Here is a 17,787-nt window from a genome sequence, read left to right on the forward strand (position 1 = left end):
CAGTAGACTGATAATGTGATTAGTTATTCATCTCAGTCTTACTAAACTCCGCTAAAGCCTGAGTAGACTGATAAATCACTGTGATTAGCTTTTAATCTCAGTCTTACTAAACTCTGCTAAAGCCTGAGTAGACTGATAAATCACTGTGATTAGCTTTTAATCTCAGTCTTACTAAACTCTGCTAAAGCCTGAGTAGACTGATAAATCACTGTGATTAGCTTTTAATCTCAGTCTTACTAAACTCTGCTAAAGCTTGAGTAGACTGATAAATCACTGTGATTAGCTATTAATCTCAGTCTTACTAAACTCTGCTAAAGCCTGAGTAGACTGATAAATCACTCTGATTAGCTATTAATCTCAGTCTTACTAAACTCTGCTAAAGCCTGAGTAGACTGATAAATCACTGTGATTATCTTTTAATCTCAGTCTTACTAAACTCTGCTAAAGCCTGAGTAGACTGATAAATCACTCTGATTAGCTATTCATCTCAGTCTTACTAAACTCTGCTAAAGCCTGAGTAGACTGATAAATCACTCTGATTAGCTATTCATCTCAGTCTTACTAAACTCTGCTAAAGCCTGAGTAGACTGATAAATCACTGTGATTATCTTTTAATCTCAGTCTTACTAAACTCTGCTAAAGCCTGAGTAGACTGATAAATCACTCTGATTAGCTATTCATCTCAGTCTTACTAAACTCTGCTAAAGCCTGAGTAGACTGATAAATCACTGTGATTATCTTTTAATCTCAGTCTTACTAAACTCTGCTAAAGCCTGAGTAGACTGATAAATCACTGTGATTATCTTTTAATCTCAGTCTTACTAAACTCTGCTAAAGCTTGAGTAGACTGATAAATCACTGTGATTAGCTATTAATCTCAGTCTTACTAAACTCTGCTAAAGCCTGAGTAGACTGATAAATCACTGTGATTTGCCAGTTATTAATCTGAGCATTAGTAAACTTCAGAGGGATTACTGAACAGTGTAGTGGACATGTTCAGGAGTGATACGCTTAGCTTTGGTATTGTACTGGACTAGCATGTGTTCCATGGCAAGATACATAAATGTCATTAACTTAATTAAATGTCAAATCACACAGCTCCTGATTATATAGTCAGATTTTGTTATTGGCATATGATGGATTATTGGCTAAGGTCATGAAAAGGCAGTGGAATTATGAGAGCAGCAGCGGATTGAAGCAGGCAATGAGAGTCAAAATGACATTGAGAGGTTTGTTTTCATTTTTGTATTAAATTGAGTAATATTCTTTTTCAAGAAACATATTATCAGAAGAATAATATGAGCAAACCTGTCAACCATTAACAATGTGAATTAAATAAAAATGACAGCATAGTTTTTCCCGTGGACTTTATCACTGTGTATTCTGTATAGATTCTAAATGTATTCTGAATACATTACCTTTAATGTATTGTAATGGAATACATTACTGAACACATTTAGGACAGTGTATTCAGCATTCAGCAAAGTTTTTCGTCCAACCTGTCTGTGTGTTTAACTTCATGCAGTTCTGTTCATCTCTCATTTTCAACCTTCAGCATTTTAGACCAGTACGGTCACGATAAGGAGCAAATAGGGCCTAACAAACCTCATCTCCTTTGCTAAGAGATGCTGGATGTACTTAGATGTTCTGCTGCAGTTCTGAAAGTTACTGAATATTTAAGGAGTTGGGTTTTTTTTATTGCTTATTTTTTACTTCTGAGTGCTTGGCTACTTATTACTTCTACCTGAGTCATTACTTTAATGAACTAACACTGGTTTAACTGATATGTTCAAATGCATAGGTTTAGGCTACTATACCTACCTCTGTTAAAGGAACACACTGCCCAAAATAAAAAAAACATTAACCATCATTACTCTGTAAACATGCTTACAGTGGTGCTGCAGTAATCTCTGCTGCAAGACTTTCCAGTGCAAAGAAAACCTAGGAATCCTTATGGTGATGTATTGAGAACATGGAAGGAACTTTTAAAACCATTGCTTTGGAGTGGATTTCTGGGTGCGGGCTGTTTTTAAATAGCTTGCCGGTACAGAAAAAAAGGCAGAAAGCTAACGTTACTGCTAGGAAGCCAAATATGCTTTTGCAGTGGCATAACTGTAATAAGTGTCTTCCATTCATTATTGCAGTTGAAAGAAGGGATTAGTCAAATGGAAGAAATTACTCCCCAGATGAGGAGGACAAGAAGTTAAATGCTAAAAGTGCAAGGTACTTGGCTATCTAGATACCTTACCTCAGTCTGGCTTCTTTTCTGTGGCTGAAAGAGCAAACGCAGGTCTCCAATGTCTGTTTAGTGCTGATAAAATGTAGAACTCCGAAAATCTTTCTTTAATATTTTGTTCAATGATCAAGGTAAGAGTTATACTAATACTAGCTTGGTTGTATTTATTGCCTTTAGATCAGTGGCTAGGCTAGCAGTCAGCATTGGCATTGGCTTGCCACCACAGAGATTCCCAGTGGTTGTAAGAGGTATCTGCCTAATGCATGTTGGGTTTTGTAGTGAGTGAGTCCTGATAATGAAAACATGAAAATGATAAAGCCGAGGGATAATACAGTGTAAAATAACACAAACAATAAAATCTTAAATTCTAGTTGTAGGCCGAAATGATCCTTTAGCTTCAGCTTTTTTTCTCTCACTTTCTCTCAGTTCCCAGTGCAAGACTAGGCCCCTATAAGACCATGCTGTCATGAATCAAGGACGGCGAAGGCCCTCATGCACATCCTCTGATTCATGTAAAGTCAGCCATCTCAAACTTTCAAGCTTATAACATGTAAATCACCCTGATGTGGGAAATGCTAAGCTCTCAACTTATCTGTATAAGCTCACTGCTTAGGTTACGTTTGTGTATGCAGCTTAGCTGTGACAAAGAGGATGACTCTGTTATCTATTCTGTTTTAATGAGTATGTGACCAATTACATCCTCAAAGGCACAAAGTCAGAGATAATGATCTGTACTGTGATGAATCTGCTTCTCAGGTTGACAGGGTGCACTTTCCCTGCACTTCCAAGCAGCACTTTAATTGTGTCTTCCCTCATGGGAATGCATCAATACAGTTATTCTGATAATGGATTATGAATTTCTCCGCTGCTCCTTCGCCCTCTCCAACCATTTTCCCCAATATTTTGACTTTAAAAGCACAACAATGACATACTAATTGATCAGACATGTAACTAATTTTTCCATGGTGCAGTGGGCGCTTAAATATTAAAGCTGATGCTTCGTGCTTGTAAGCTGGTGCCTTCGACCTGCTGAATATTTCAGTCACATTTTCTGCTGTGAGTCAGTGGCCTTGAAGTCTGCTGTTCGTAAGAGGGTGAACTAGCTGTTGAACACTTTATAGAAAAGATCAGCAACATAGAACATCACCCTTTTCCCTTTTTCCCCCTCCCTGGTGTCCTTCAGAAAGACGGTGTTTTGCCCATGTGCTCTTGCATTGTAACAATGAATATGAAACTAATCAGCACAGTCAATACGACTCACATTTATCATCTCTCTTCCCATCCTGATCATCCTCCCCTCTTTCTCAGATGCGTCCACCCTCCCCTGGTCACACACTGTAAAGCAGTCCCAAGGTCAGTGCTGTTTCTATAGCAGTCCACTATCACGACTGAACAGTAACGGCTCTAACGGGGGAAAAATGAAAAGGCAGCCACCATAAACTGACTACATTAATGGAAACAAAGCCAAATTGACTCTTCTGCGTAGTTGTATCAGCATTATCCTTTCCCCTTAATGAGTCAGCACTTCAGGGATATGGGGGTGGTTGTTTCAGCGCATGTGTTTTTACTGCCCAACAGAGGGCAGTATCATCTCTGCCTCCACCACCAAAACAAACACAGTGCCCGGCACGCACACATGCAGGGTGGGGGAATGAAGGAGCTCTGCAGTGCAGAAACCCGCCTGCACCGTTATCAATTACCTCTCCATATCGCTCATCACAGATCAGCCAGCAGGCCTGCAGACGCAGCACTTTTTCCCCAGCCAGGAGCGCAGGGCGTATAGCAGAAAGCTGCAGCTTGCTGAGTTTTGGACGTTATAAAAGCACAGAGCCTGCCTGCAGCTTGTTAACATATGCCACACAGGCCTGCTGGGGAGAACAGGGAGGGCATTTTCTGAAATTAGACCCCCAGTCCTCAATATGAGGCACTGTGCAGTCCTGCTAACAGTCATGTGGACTTGCTAGGTGGTGTCTCTGAATACAAAGCAGGCTTGAGTTTGAAGTGGTGCTCCAGCCAGAGATTTATACGATTTCACCCCAAATGTAGTCGATCAGCCAAGACATGTTTTTGTTTGGCCTACCTCATTTTGTACTGGCACTATAAGGTTAAAGTTATAGGAGCCGATTAAGATAGTATCATCATACAAACTGCCTGCCTAAATCATTACTCATCAGCCCCTCAAAATCATGTTAGGTTCTTAAAGTTCAACCACAAACTCTTATTTATCATGTTGCACAGTTGACAGAACTCCCAATTTTATGTTCACTACTAGAAAAACCAGCACAGACCAGCATGGCTCATCACCCACGATATCACCCAGCATATCGCTGTTGTGGGAAGAAAACCTTGTATCTCCATTTTTTGTTGTTTTTTTAGTTTTTGACATCATTTGAAAATACCTGTTACGCTTTACATTGTGTGTAAATTGCGTGATGAATTGGCTAAAAGAAACAGCCCAAAATGAAAAGTCTGGTTCAATTGACTTACATTAAAAGTAAAGTGTGTTTATTCCTTCTCCTGTAAAGTTAGATACAAAAGATACAAGGTTTTCTTCCAGCAACAGCGATATGTTGTGCTTTGAAGCTCGTATGGTCAAGCTTGTTTGACCAGCTAGACCAAAAACCAGACCTGCATAGATCAGCTTAGACCAGCATGAATTGCTTGCTGTCTGCACTGTTCCTCAGTGTTTTCTCACTATCCAGCATGCATGATATGCAAATATCATACACTTCCATTGGAAATGCCTGCAGACTCATCAATTCTGATTGCTGGTCTAGCCACTGATCTGTAGGCCAACACTCAGGTTCGTGACCCCAGTCCTGGATCCCCTACCCTGCACAGTTTTGTGTTTTCCTGCTCTAAAGCACCCACTTCAACTCAGAAAGTGTTAATAAACTGCTTAGTTGAATCAGGTTTGTTTAGAACAGGGGAAACAATAAAATGCACAGAGCAGAACAGGGCAGAACAGGGGAACCACTGGCTAACAAAGCTAGCATTAGTGTAACTCTTACCGCAGTTCTCAGACAAACAAGTAAAGAAAACTGTTTTGTAGTTCTGCCTTTATCTGGCACAAAATGCCAGTGAAAAGCTTTTTACCCTCTTTCATTGGCAGAAAACAAACCATACTGAAAGAAAAAGATCTGGATAGTCAGATACTTTGCTAACTTTAGCTTGTAGCTTGTTATCCCCTTCATCTAATATGTCATTTCTGCTGTTTTAATAACTAATTCTCTCCATTTCAGTGATAATTTGAAGACAGTTTTACGGATATAAAGAGATATTTACCTTTTTAGCAATGATGTTAGCTATACTATAAAACTGTAAATTTGTATAGTTTCTTAATTCTATTTTTATTTTTTATATTTTTCTGCTAACAGATGCATTTATTTATTTCTATAGTATATCTTATATTTTGTATTTTGTATGATGCACATCCTTGTTTACTTACTGCTCTTTATCTGCTTACTGTGTATTCTGCTGTAACAATGTAAATTTCCCCCAGTGGGATAATAAAAGTCTATCTTATCTTATCTTATCTTATCTTATCTTATCTTATCTTATCTTATCTTATCTTATCTTCCTTCTGCATTAACTAGCTAACGAGTGGAGGGAACATTTAAAAACAAAAAGCCTGCTCCAAAAGAATCTAAAGTGGTTGTAGTTGGTTAAAAGTTTCTCACAAAGAGTTGTCCTGCTTTTTAAACTCTTAAGCTACTGCTGTAGGATGTGGGTAAGCACCTATAGAGCAACTATATAGACAGGCTTAAATATTGCTGCTACTGCTGCTCTTGAAGCCACTTAATTTTTGTCCATTTTTTATAAATAGTATAATTAACTATTTGCAAAATAGAATGAAGTTTTTTTTTAATAGATCAGAGAAGTGTATTTGAGACTACTTAACAACAAGTGCAGTTTGCGGCTAGTGTGCAAAGCTAAACTCATGGCTGTAGGCCTCCATTACCTTCATTCAAATCTAAAGAAACAAATTGTGTTGAGGTGTAAGCTGATTAACTGCGTCTTTTCACTATCACTGCAGTTATCCCTGCAGGTAAACAAACCAAAAGGTCTGTTTACGGAAGCTGTTCAACTCAGTTATGCTCTTCAGCTGTAATGGCACTGCATGTAATTACAGTAAGCAGTAAGCCTGATGAAGTGTTTTGCTGAACCACACGCTCGCATACATAAATTCATTTTCCCTCTGCAGGTGGAAGCTGACACATACATTATGTAAGCAGGCACACACATGCACACGCATAAATATATGCTTGCACCACTCTGAAGCCACACCTCTGCTGGCTGTTTAGCTGGATATTGGTGAGTCTGTTTGACGCTCTTTCTGACCACACTTCTTTCACGCTATTACATCATACCGTACTTCTGTGCGTCTGGTTCAATTTCTGTTCCTTTCGGTCTCTCGTCCTCCTGCAACTGCACTTGGTTAGAGTTATGTTACTGTAAGACAACTTCTCTGCCATGAAAGTATTAACACCCATATATCTGAGTCTGTAGGTGCGAGTGCGACAGAGTTACATAACAGCCTCTGATTAGATTCCACCTTCTCTATCTGCAGAGAGGGGAAGATAAAGTGAATGTGTGAAAATAAAGCCCCCCTTTCTTTCCTCTTCTGGTCTTCTACTGCATCTGCTTGGGTCATAATCCTGATAACGAATGATGCTGCCACCTCCCACATGCAACTCACTCCACTCCCCCACCCCCACACCAGAAAGTCTGCAGCAGTGTAACCCTCTTCCTTCCTCTGCTGTGTTGTGTTATCATTGCTTTCTTACGCACTGCTAAGCCTGCACAGGAAACATTCTGCACAGCACCGCCAGATAACATGATGTGAGTTTGTTTTTTTACCTTTTGTGTCAGCCCTTAAACCATAAGGGCCTGTATGTGGATCATACTTCAGTTCTTAATTCCCATAACTATGTAACTTGCATATGTGTTTTACTGAATATTTTATACCAAATGTAATAATCAATAACACAATAAATAAACCTAGGAAAAATATCCCAAGTTGGTACAGGCCAATGCAGAAACTTAAAATTGACCCCATAAAGTATGGGTGGGTAACATGGCTGGACATTTATATCATGATATCCTGACAATAATACTATAATATCATGATATATCAAAAAACAGGAACCCTCACAGCTTTCTAGAGGCCCAATTATTTCTGGGAACTAAAAAATACATTGTCTGTACTTTATAGTTAATTTTTATTTAATTTATTTTAACTCTGCAAATATTGTGGTAATATGTTTCATTAGGTTTTGGTTGGAAATAAAAATCTTGAAAATTATTTATTTTCTTCTTGGTATTCAGGCACATACAGTGGGTTGCAAAAGTATTCATACCCCTTGAACTTTTCCATATTTTGTCACATTACAACCACAAACATAAATATATTTCACTGGAATTTAATGTGAAAGACCAACACAAAGTGGTATACAATTGTGAAGTGGAAAGAAAATTATACATGAATCAAAACATTTTTTACAAATAAAAAACTAATAAGTGCGACGTGCAAAAGTATTCAGCCCCCCTGAGTCAATACTTTGTGGAGCCACCTTTTGCTGCAATTACAGCTGCAAGTCTTTTAGGGTATGTCTCCACCAGCTTTGCACATCTAGTGATTGAAATTCTTGCCCATTCCTCCTTGCAAAACAGCTCAAGCTCAGTCAGATTGGATGGAGAGCGTTTGTGAACAGCAGTTTTGAGATCTTGCCACAAATTCTCAATTGGGTTTAGGTCTGGACTCTGACTGGGCCATTCTAACACATGAATATTCTTTTTTTTAAACCACTCCATTGTAGCTCTGGCTTTATGTTTAGGGTCGTTGTCCTGCTGGAAGGTGAACCTCCGCCCCAGTCTCAAATCTTTTGCTGACTCCAACAGGTTTTCTTCCAAGATTGCCCTGTATTTGGCTCCATCCATCTTCCCATCAACTTTGACCAACTTCCCGGTCCCTGCTGAAGAGAAGCACCCCCAGAGCATGATGCTGCCACCACCATATTTGACAGTGGGGATGGTGTTTTCAGAGTGATGTGCAGTGTTATTTCTCCGCCACGCATAGCGTTTTGCATTGTGGCCAAAAAGTTCTATTTTGGTCTCGTCTGACCAAAGCACCTTCTTCCACATGTTTGCTGTGTCCTCAACATGGCTTCTGGCAAACTGCAAACGGGACTTCTTATGGTTTTCTTTTAACAATGGCTTTCTCCTTGCCACTCTTCCAGAAAGACCACATTTGTGTAGTGCACGACTAATTGTTGTCCTGTGGACAGTTTCCCCCACCTGAGCTGTGGCTCTCTGCATTTCATCCAGAGTCACCATGGGCCTCTTGGCTGCCTCTCTGATCAGTGATCTCCTTGTTCGGCCTGTAAGTTTAGGTGGACGGCCTTGTCTTGGCAGGTTTACTGTGGTGCCATACTCTTTCCATTTCCGGATGATGGATTGAACAGTGCTCCGTGAGATGTTCAAAGCTTGGGAAATCTTTTTATAACCTAAGCCTGCTTTAAACTTCTCCAAAACCATATTCCTAACCTGTCTGGTGTGTTCTTTGGACTTCATGATGCTGTTTGCTCCCCAATATTCTCTTAACCAACATCTGAGGCCGTCACAGAGCAGCTGTATTTGTACTGAGATTAGATTACACACAGGTGGACCCTTTTGAGTCATTAGCAGTCATCAGGCAACTTCTGAATGCAATTGGTTGCACTCAGGGAAAAGGGGGCTGAATACTTTTGCACGTCGCACTTATTAGTTTTTTATTTGTAAAAAATGTTTTGATTCATGTATAATTTTCTTTCCACTTCACAATTGTATACCACTTTGTGTTGGTCTTTCACATTAAATTCCAGTGAAATATATTTATGTTTGTGGTTGTAATGTGACAAAATATGGAAAAGTTCAAGGGGTATGAATACTTTTGCAACCCACTGTATAACCAAAACTATCTATCCTGTTGATTAGGCCTTCAGGAGCTGCACAGAATTCCTTACATGTTAGATTAACTACATACTTAAGAAGTGGAATCAACCAATCATGTTTTATTTGGGACCAATGAGTGGGAACAGTTTCCTTCTTGAAGTCCTAGATGCATCACTGTCTATGAATACTACAATAACAAAACCACTACGTTTCTCTCAGCTATTAGTAATGAAAAACTATTGGCAACACTTTTCAATGAAAGTGTGAAAGTAAACCACAAAGCACAATGTAAAATATGTGTTATTGCCTGTTACTATCTTCAAATGCGATATAAGGAATGGCATTTACAAGCTTTAAATAGTCATATTAAATCTACTGTACTGTGCCAAAGCATCCTTCATTTATTTTAAATTAGATATACAATGTATTTCTAAAAGTATTTGCTTATCTGCCTTCACACGCATATGAACTTGAGTGACATCCCATTCTTAATCCTTAGGGTTTAATATGATGTTGGCGCTTTGCAGCTATAACAGCTTCAACTCTTCTGGGAAGGCTTTCCACAAGGTTTAGGAGTGTGTTTATGGGAAGTTTTGACCATACTTCCAGAAGCGCATTTGTGACGTCAGACCTCAGACGTGACGTCAGAGAAGGCCTGGCTCACAGTCTCCGCTCTAATTCATCTCAAAGGTGTTCTATCGGGTTAAGGTCAGGACTCTGTGCAGGCCAGTCAAATTCTTCCACACCAAACTCGCTCATCCACGTCTTTATGGACCTTGCTTTGTGCACTGGTGTGCAGTCATGTTGGAACAGGAAGAGGCCATCCCCAAACTGTTCCCACAAAGTCGGGAGCATGAAATTGTCCAAGATATCTTGGTGCTGAAGCATTAAGAGTTCCTTTCACTGGAACTAAGGGACCGAGCCCAACTCCTGAAAAACAACCCCACACCATAATCCCCCCTCCACCAAACTTTACACATGGCACAATGCAGTCAGACAAGTCCTGTTCTCCTGGCAACCGCCAAACCCAGACTCGTCCGTCAGAATGCCAGGCGGAGAAGCGTGATTCACCACTCCAGAGAACACGTCTTCACTGCTCTAGAGTCCAGTGGCGGCGCTTTACACCACTGCATTCAACGCTTTGCATTGCGCTTGGTGATGTAAGGCTTGGATGCAGCTGCTCAGCCATGGAAACCCATTCCATGAAGCTCTCTACACTGACAGCTGACTGTGGAATATTTAGTAGTGAGGAAATCATGACTGAACTTGTTGCACTGGTGGCATCCTGTCACAGTGCCACGCTAGAATTCACTGAGCTCCTGAGGCTGAAAGGATGTGTAGCTGCCAAGAAGCTGTTAAATAAGAAAGGAAAATATCCCAAAAAAGAAAATTTGCCAATCAAATGAAGAAGCTGCTGATGTGCTCAGATCAACCCAGAATCCTGACCTCAACATCACTGAATGTGTTTGGGATTACTTGGATTGTGAGGAGAAGAAAATGCAACTTAAACTGAACAAAATAACAGTGAAATTGATCATTTTTCTGTCAAAGTTCCTTAGAAAGCAGATAAGGTGATATATAGCTCACAACTGAAATGCTTTTCTTTATTATGCCAGTGCTAACTGTTGCATACTAGTAGCTTCTTTGTGTGATTTTCAGAAAGTGAAAGAAGCTGCTGGTGTTTGCACCTTTAGCAAACACAATGTGGCAACATGCTCTTCATTATGTGGTAAAATCCATATCATGGAACGACAACATACTATTATACCAGCATTCCTCTCACCTCTGTCACAAGGTGCCTTTGAACTCGCCACACTCCAAATCCAGAGAAGAGGCACCTGGTGGGGTTTGTCTGTGTGTAAATGCTAATTAGAGAGAGGAGGATTAGCAGGCATTGAGATCAGAGTAAAAACGTCTCCTCTTTGTCCCCCTGATAACAGGCAGAGAGAGCTGAACAAAGTTTGAAAACACACATGCTGAGAACATTAACTGAACAAAAATAGCGTCTGCTCCACACTTTCTCTTCATCTGTTCAACTGCAACACAGTGCAATACAACTTAATGCAATGAAACACAACACAGGCTTATGCAATACTGAATAATACTGTACAACAGCACTATACAACGCAGATCAGTATACAAATGAGGTCCCTCATGATATGAAATCAAGGTGATAGGTGCAGAACCATGCTTTGTACATGTTGCGCAAGATGAAGACTACAGTTATCAAATGCAGTACACATACATCTGCTTGATTCAGTTACATTGTCATATTTGTATAGCACTTTTACAATAGGTATTCTCACAAAGTAGCGGTGTAGAAATCAGGGTCTGAGCCCCAAGTGTACATAAATACATCATCCTTCTTGCCAGCATTATATTTGGTTGATATCCAAAATAAATGCTGTTGTTATTTGTGCTTTATTGTTAGGGTTTCCAGAGTCGTGATGATGCATGCAAATGCTGCAGTAGAGGCAGTGTCCAAGAGCGATAAGGCTCATGGTACCCGAGCTGACCTATAAGCTCTATTCCCGAGGCGAGCATGAGCCGAGGCTCCCTGATACAGATCTTCAAGAATGCCTATAGAAGTGCAACTATTAAACATGCTGGCCATTAAGGCGCTCATTAAGCCTGAGGGCAAAACGCGGCGGCTCCAAGCCCTCCTTGGGGTCTATCTGTGCATGTACCTGTAGGGCCTGTATACCAGTTGTCACCAGCCCAAGTTCACAAAAACATAATGATGGACTATAGACTGAAGCCTCCAGGACATCCAGCTGAGGCTTTGATTCACATCAGGAGGCTGAAAGGCACATGCAGGTGAAGTTTTCAGGCACAGCAGGAGGGTCAACAGCACATACACATGGCTCCATAGTGGCTGAACTGATCCAGAGGGCATCTGCATGATCACTGCAAGCAGATATCATGACTGTATTTAAAGGGCCAGTATCATGATTTTGTCTTTTATTTTATACCTTTCGTACCTTTTTTCACTCTTGTATTTTTGCCGCTGTGCCTTTTAACTGATGCAAGAGACTTGGGCTCTGTTTTGATTGGCTGCCCTGTATTATACCTCATTCAGAAAGCATCAGAGGTGAAACATTCCTTATAACTTAAGCATTAATTGGGGGTATATGCAAAGGAGCTGATTCCTGTAACATCACAGAAATAATGGATTCAGAACTTCCTCTCCACTGCATTTCAAGGTAAAATATCTCACTTTTTACTCCACCGTGTTTTGCAAAATACTGTGGAGTAATATCAAGATTTTCCATAGTATATGGAAAAACACAATGCACTTTCACAAATAAATCCAATGGATCATATTGCACCAAAAATACTGAACGCCCAGTTGTAGTTTAGCAGCTGTAACTAAGCCCATGCACCTCTGCCTAAATTTTGGAATTCAAGAAAATGCCATAACATTGTGTTATATCCCTGGAACAATCTGATATCCCTGGAATTTGTATAGGAGAGGAATTTATCCATTTGCTAAACTGAAAACACAAATGGGAAAATGTTGGACAGTTAAAATATCTTGCAATACTTTTACTTTTCACATCTAAGTACGTTTAAAGTAAGTACCTTTTGTTCTTCAACCCCTTAAGTAGCCATGGCCCACCACCAGGCCCAAAGTTTTATTACACACATCTATGACTTAAAAATTGCTCAGCCAGTTTGCAGTGAAGTCCCTGTAGTTTTTGAATAATAGGCCTTTGTATGTAATAAGCCTGGGATTTTAAGAGGTTAACTGAAGTACAAACATATAGAGAGCACATATATTGTTACCAAGGGTATGGTTGCTTTCACTCAAGTATTGGTTTTGTTTACTTTCTGAATTAGTGTGCCACCATTTGTTTATGGGTGCAGGCTGACTCGGAATAAGCTAGACACTGACATATTACACCAAAATAAGAACTGAGGTTCTTAAGTGCATGTTGTGACCATCAGCAGGTGTGCTATTTACAGGCCATCTCTTGTTACACTGTTTGTTTGGTATCACCAAAATGTGATTCTCTTTCTCAGATTACCTTGAAAGCAGTTGCATCTTGTCACACCTGATAAAAAAAGGTACACTCTCCTTTGAAGCCTTTTGTGGACCGTTATAGGACTGAATGTTAAACCTGCAATTCATTCTACAATTGTGTGAGTGCTGTCACTCATGCAAGAAAACCTTGTATCTCTGAAATAGTAGCGTCATGAGAGACATTTATAACACTAATATCTGTTCATGCTGGTCAATTCAGCAAGAACTATTGACACAGTGTAAAGTGCAGCAACAGTTTTTTTTTTAAATTTGCTTTAACAGCAAGGATCTATCTCAGCATGCTGCTGTTTCAGAGCAGTGAATGAGAGGCCAGAGCAGAATAGAGCCTGCTCAACAGAACTAAACTCCAGAGGGACAGAGAACAAGAGAGGGAGACAGAGAGAAAAAAAGAGAAGAGGGAGCATGACTCTGCAGGAAAAATAAAACTGTGATGTGAATTTAGTGATCGCCAGAGAGCTCTCAGGAGTTATTGAGCAGCAGAGGTAAAGAGAGAGAATGAGGAAAGAAGATATAGATCAACACCTCTTCAACAATATAACCCCCAGATGTGTCCCAGTGGCTGTTTTTTTAGCTTTTGTTATTTGTCTGTATGGGATGAGAGCGGTGCTATTTATAGGCATCAGTGCTTTTAAGGTCTCTCAGAGAGAGAGAGAGAGAGAGAGAGAGAGAGACAGAGAGAGAGAGAGAGAGAGAGAGAGAGAGAGGGAAATAAGAAGCAGTGCATGCAGTTCAATATGTCCTTAATGACCCTGAGAGAGAGAGAGAGAGAGAGAGAGAGAGAGAGAACCTTTCAGAGTCTGATAGAGACTGAAGATACATTTATAAATAGTTGATTTAGGTTGCTGAGCACATTTTTGCAAACTCTGGTCACCTTTACTTTAGACTCTTCCGTTATGGATTAAACCTCTATTCTTGTATGGGAATAAAAACGGCAGAGCATTTTTCAAAAGTTTAAAATCTGTGGTCCAAAATGATCTCGTGGTGAGTGAAATGTGTTTACATCTAAATGTAATATTCTATTCTAAATGTTCTTCAGCCAAGCAAGTATACCTGCTAATGGAGTAAGATATCTCCTTTCACTAGATAGGTTTACCTTCAAAAAGGCTTTCTAGAAATGGGAGGAATAATCTTCTAATAGTCTCATAGGCATAGACATGTGCATAGATTCTGATTACAGCATTATTATATAGTTAGATAGCATTACATTTATTTTAGGGTTATGTGCAGGTTGGCCATTCCAGTCCAATTCCATGTTTTGCTGATTATCTAAGTGAAAATAAGTTAACACCTCATCTACAGAGAACATTTTTCTGCACATTTCTAATGCACAGGTTACTGTTTATTTGCTGTATTTGTACTATTGTGCCATAGTATTTAAACTTTTGCATACCACTGTAATTGTACTATATAATCATATAATTCATTTTCATGGTTAGAATGTTTTTGCATTTTAAATAACTTGCACTTTCCTAGTGTCACGTCAATGTTTAGCATAAAACACATCATCATATGATCATATAAAGGGTCAGGTGGTATGAGCATTGTGTCCCCCCTAAAGTTGAAATGAAGCCTACACCACTGAATATTGTCACAACAACCTCATAACAAGAAATATTCAATATATTAACAAAACTAAAAATCATTTTACTTGCCTAAAGATCTTTTTAGCAGAGCACAAAGTTGACATTGTACAACAAAAGTACTCTGCACATAATAATAATAGTAATAGTATTAATAATAATAACAATACTAATACAGTAGAACTCTGAAGTACAATGCACAGTTGACACCGAACAAGCTATAAAATTAAACAGAGAGGGAGGGAAATAAATCTTTTATGTGTACGTTAATGATTTATAAGCAAACTCAACTAAAAGCTTCAGTGAATTCCAACTACTCCACTGGCCCAGTTACCTCTAAACCTATATTCAGTCACCATTCATCCCAGTCACACACTCACAATAACTAGACACGCCCAGTGGAAAGTGTTACCAGCATGCAATAACAGACAACATGTGCTCTTATTGTAAACCACATGTCTGCGTTTGCTGTCCCGACAGAGGACTGGGCCTTTTGATCTAGTTACTTTCCTCACCACCCTCATTATATCCTTCCAAATATAAACTCTTAAGAGTGTCTGCTGCCATTTATGGTAAACACGGGCATCCACAGCGTCTATTGAGCAGAGCAGAGCTATATATCATTACTGCCCTCCTTTCCTTTGCAGGAAAAGGAAACAGTAATGAAAGACATTTGGTCCATTTCCATAGGAAGTTCCATTTCCATTTCCAATATTTTCAGACAATGTAAATAGCAGGGAGCGTTTTCATGTAATGGAAAAAGTGGATATTGTTGCTACTCTTAAAAAAGCAAAACAATATTATAAAGTATTTAAAAGTATCATGAATAAAGAACCAACACCTAAGACTGCAATGGAGTGGATATTCATTAAGATTTCATTGAACAACTGACAGTCTCCCAAAAAGAATGGAAGGTCTAAAAAGGCAAACGCACTAATGTACTAAAACGAATATTATATTCAGTTATTGAAGCTTCTGTATACTTTGACAGAAGTCATGAACTGAAAACAAATGGTTTTTGCGCAGAGCTGCACACGTAACTGAGTGCATATATGTGTGTGTGCGTATATATGTGTATATGTATGTGTCTGTATATGTGTCCAGTTCTGTGTCCATGTGTCTGTCACATCCTTTGCTGCTGAAAGTCATCCAGTATTGACTGCTCAGGTATAGAGGGGAAGCATTGCCATCCCCTGAGAGGCACATTGTGTTGACACCAACATCACTAATGTAATCATTCTCATTTATGACTCTCACCTGATAGGGGACTCTCGCTCTGATTGGTCAGCTAAGCCATGTGACTCCACAGCCCACCCGCACTGAGAGCTACCTCAAGAGGCCGAGATGATTCAAGGTCAAAAATATTAAGCTGTACCCCTCCCATTTCAGTCTGGATGACCACAGCTCTGTGTCCAATCCAGGAGCGCTTTTAAAGGAGAAGAGGAGGTTTGGGGTTTGGACTGACTGCTGTGAAACTTTTTACCTTTTCACCTGTACTAGAAATGCCATGAGAGGATTTTCTCAACAATTTTTTTGAAATAGAGAAAAGGGGAAGAAACTGAGCTTGGACTGATACACTGATGTGCTTGTTTTCTAAGATGCAATGCTGCAAAATGAATTTCACTGCATTATTTACAGATATCAATATATAAGAAAAGAGGAAGCGAGAGAGAGAGAAAGAGAGAGAGGAACAGAGCTGCTGATGCATTGCAGATAAACTGCAGATCCTGGGTAACCCCTCCCCTCCACTTCTCTCCCTCGCTCCCACCCAGACGCACCGTATGACATCACCGCTGCCTCCACCCTCGTCTCCTCACTCCTCCGAGCGTGAGTCACTGGCTCCCTCTGTGCCCCGGCCCAGACTAATGCCTCTAATGTCGCTCCCTTAATCGAGCCAGCGCTTCCACACATCTCTCAACTCTGTTAGCCACGCTCGGCCCAGCAGTCCCTCTGGAGCCTTAAATCATTTCTTTGAAGCATAAAGGTGTCCAGAATGTGCAGACTGAAAAGTGCTGCCCAGCCTGCCCTGACCGTGCACAGGTTTAACAAGCAGGCCGTGTTGCTGTCTCTTATTTTGACAGTGACTCCTATAAACTCCTTACGTTTGATGTTCTGATTGTCAGCCTGGTAGACTCTAATGCAATGCTGAATGCACCCTTGCATCATCCTTAACAGGGGAATAGATGAAAGCAGGAGTCTGCAGAAGTGCCTATGACAGGCAGAGCCACTCTCTCTTCTTGGTTGGAGACAAGTGCCACCAGAATGCACATTTGGACAAACTAACATTATTTTTATTTGGCAAATCAACAGGTTTCATTATCATGCAGCTTCTTGGAGCATCTGTTCAACAGCAGAGGGACAGATAATAAACAGATGTAGCAGTTTAACACAAACGTGTGTGACAGAGAGTGACATTGATGTAACATTGCACACCAGACAGCAGGCATACTGTCCCATATTATCTTGTGCTAATTATTGCAACATGTCAATAATGCTGATATTACGTTTGTTGTGCAGTGTCATGGCTGACATTGCTAAGAGGGAGTGAGCCTGACTCAGAGACTGAGAGAGGGAGACTAGAGCTGACATTTCAGGAAGAGCTGATATTTATGGCTGTCTGGGTCAGGGCACCTTCCTCACCACATGCACTTCGTTCTGTCCTTCAGCTTTATTCTGTCCAGTCATCTTTAACCAATCAAATTATAAGCTTAAAGTATCTATCCAGAATTAATGTGTTGACAATACCTTCACTGTCACAATAAAAAATTGAAAATATGATAGAAATGGTCCAAAATTCTTTGGATTACAATCTTATCACATTAACTAACATTAAACATTAATAATGTTTTTCTTTCTCTGCAAAAATGACCATTTCATTTTAAAGGTGGCAAAATATTGCAGTACAGTGGATAATTTGAGCGGTTGTGCTATAAATAAAGTAACATTTATGAAGTTAATTGTGTTTGGAAGCAAAACTAAGTTAATTTAATTTA

General features: G+C 39.9%; 1 long non-coding RNA gene across 1 annotated transcript; it reads left to right on the forward strand.

The window, feature by feature from the left end:
• Positions 1-13,979: 13,979 nt before the first annotated feature.
• LOC119265452 lies at positions 13,980-17,572 on the forward strand. The gene is made up of 2 exons (XR_005131654.1): positions 13,980-14,195; positions 16,059-17,572. It is a non-coding gene; the product is annotated as an uncharacterized LOC119265452 (long non-coding RNA).
• The last annotated feature ends 215 nt before the right edge of the window (positions 17,573-17,787 follow it).

The sequence above is a fragment of the Pygocentrus nattereri genome, chromosome 16, assembly GCF_015220715.1.
Source record: "Pygocentrus nattereri isolate fPygNat1 chromosome 16, fPygNat1.pri, whole genome shotgun sequence".
NCBI lineage: Eukaryota > Metazoa > Chordata > Actinopteri > Characiformes > Serrasalmidae > Pygocentrus > Pygocentrus nattereri.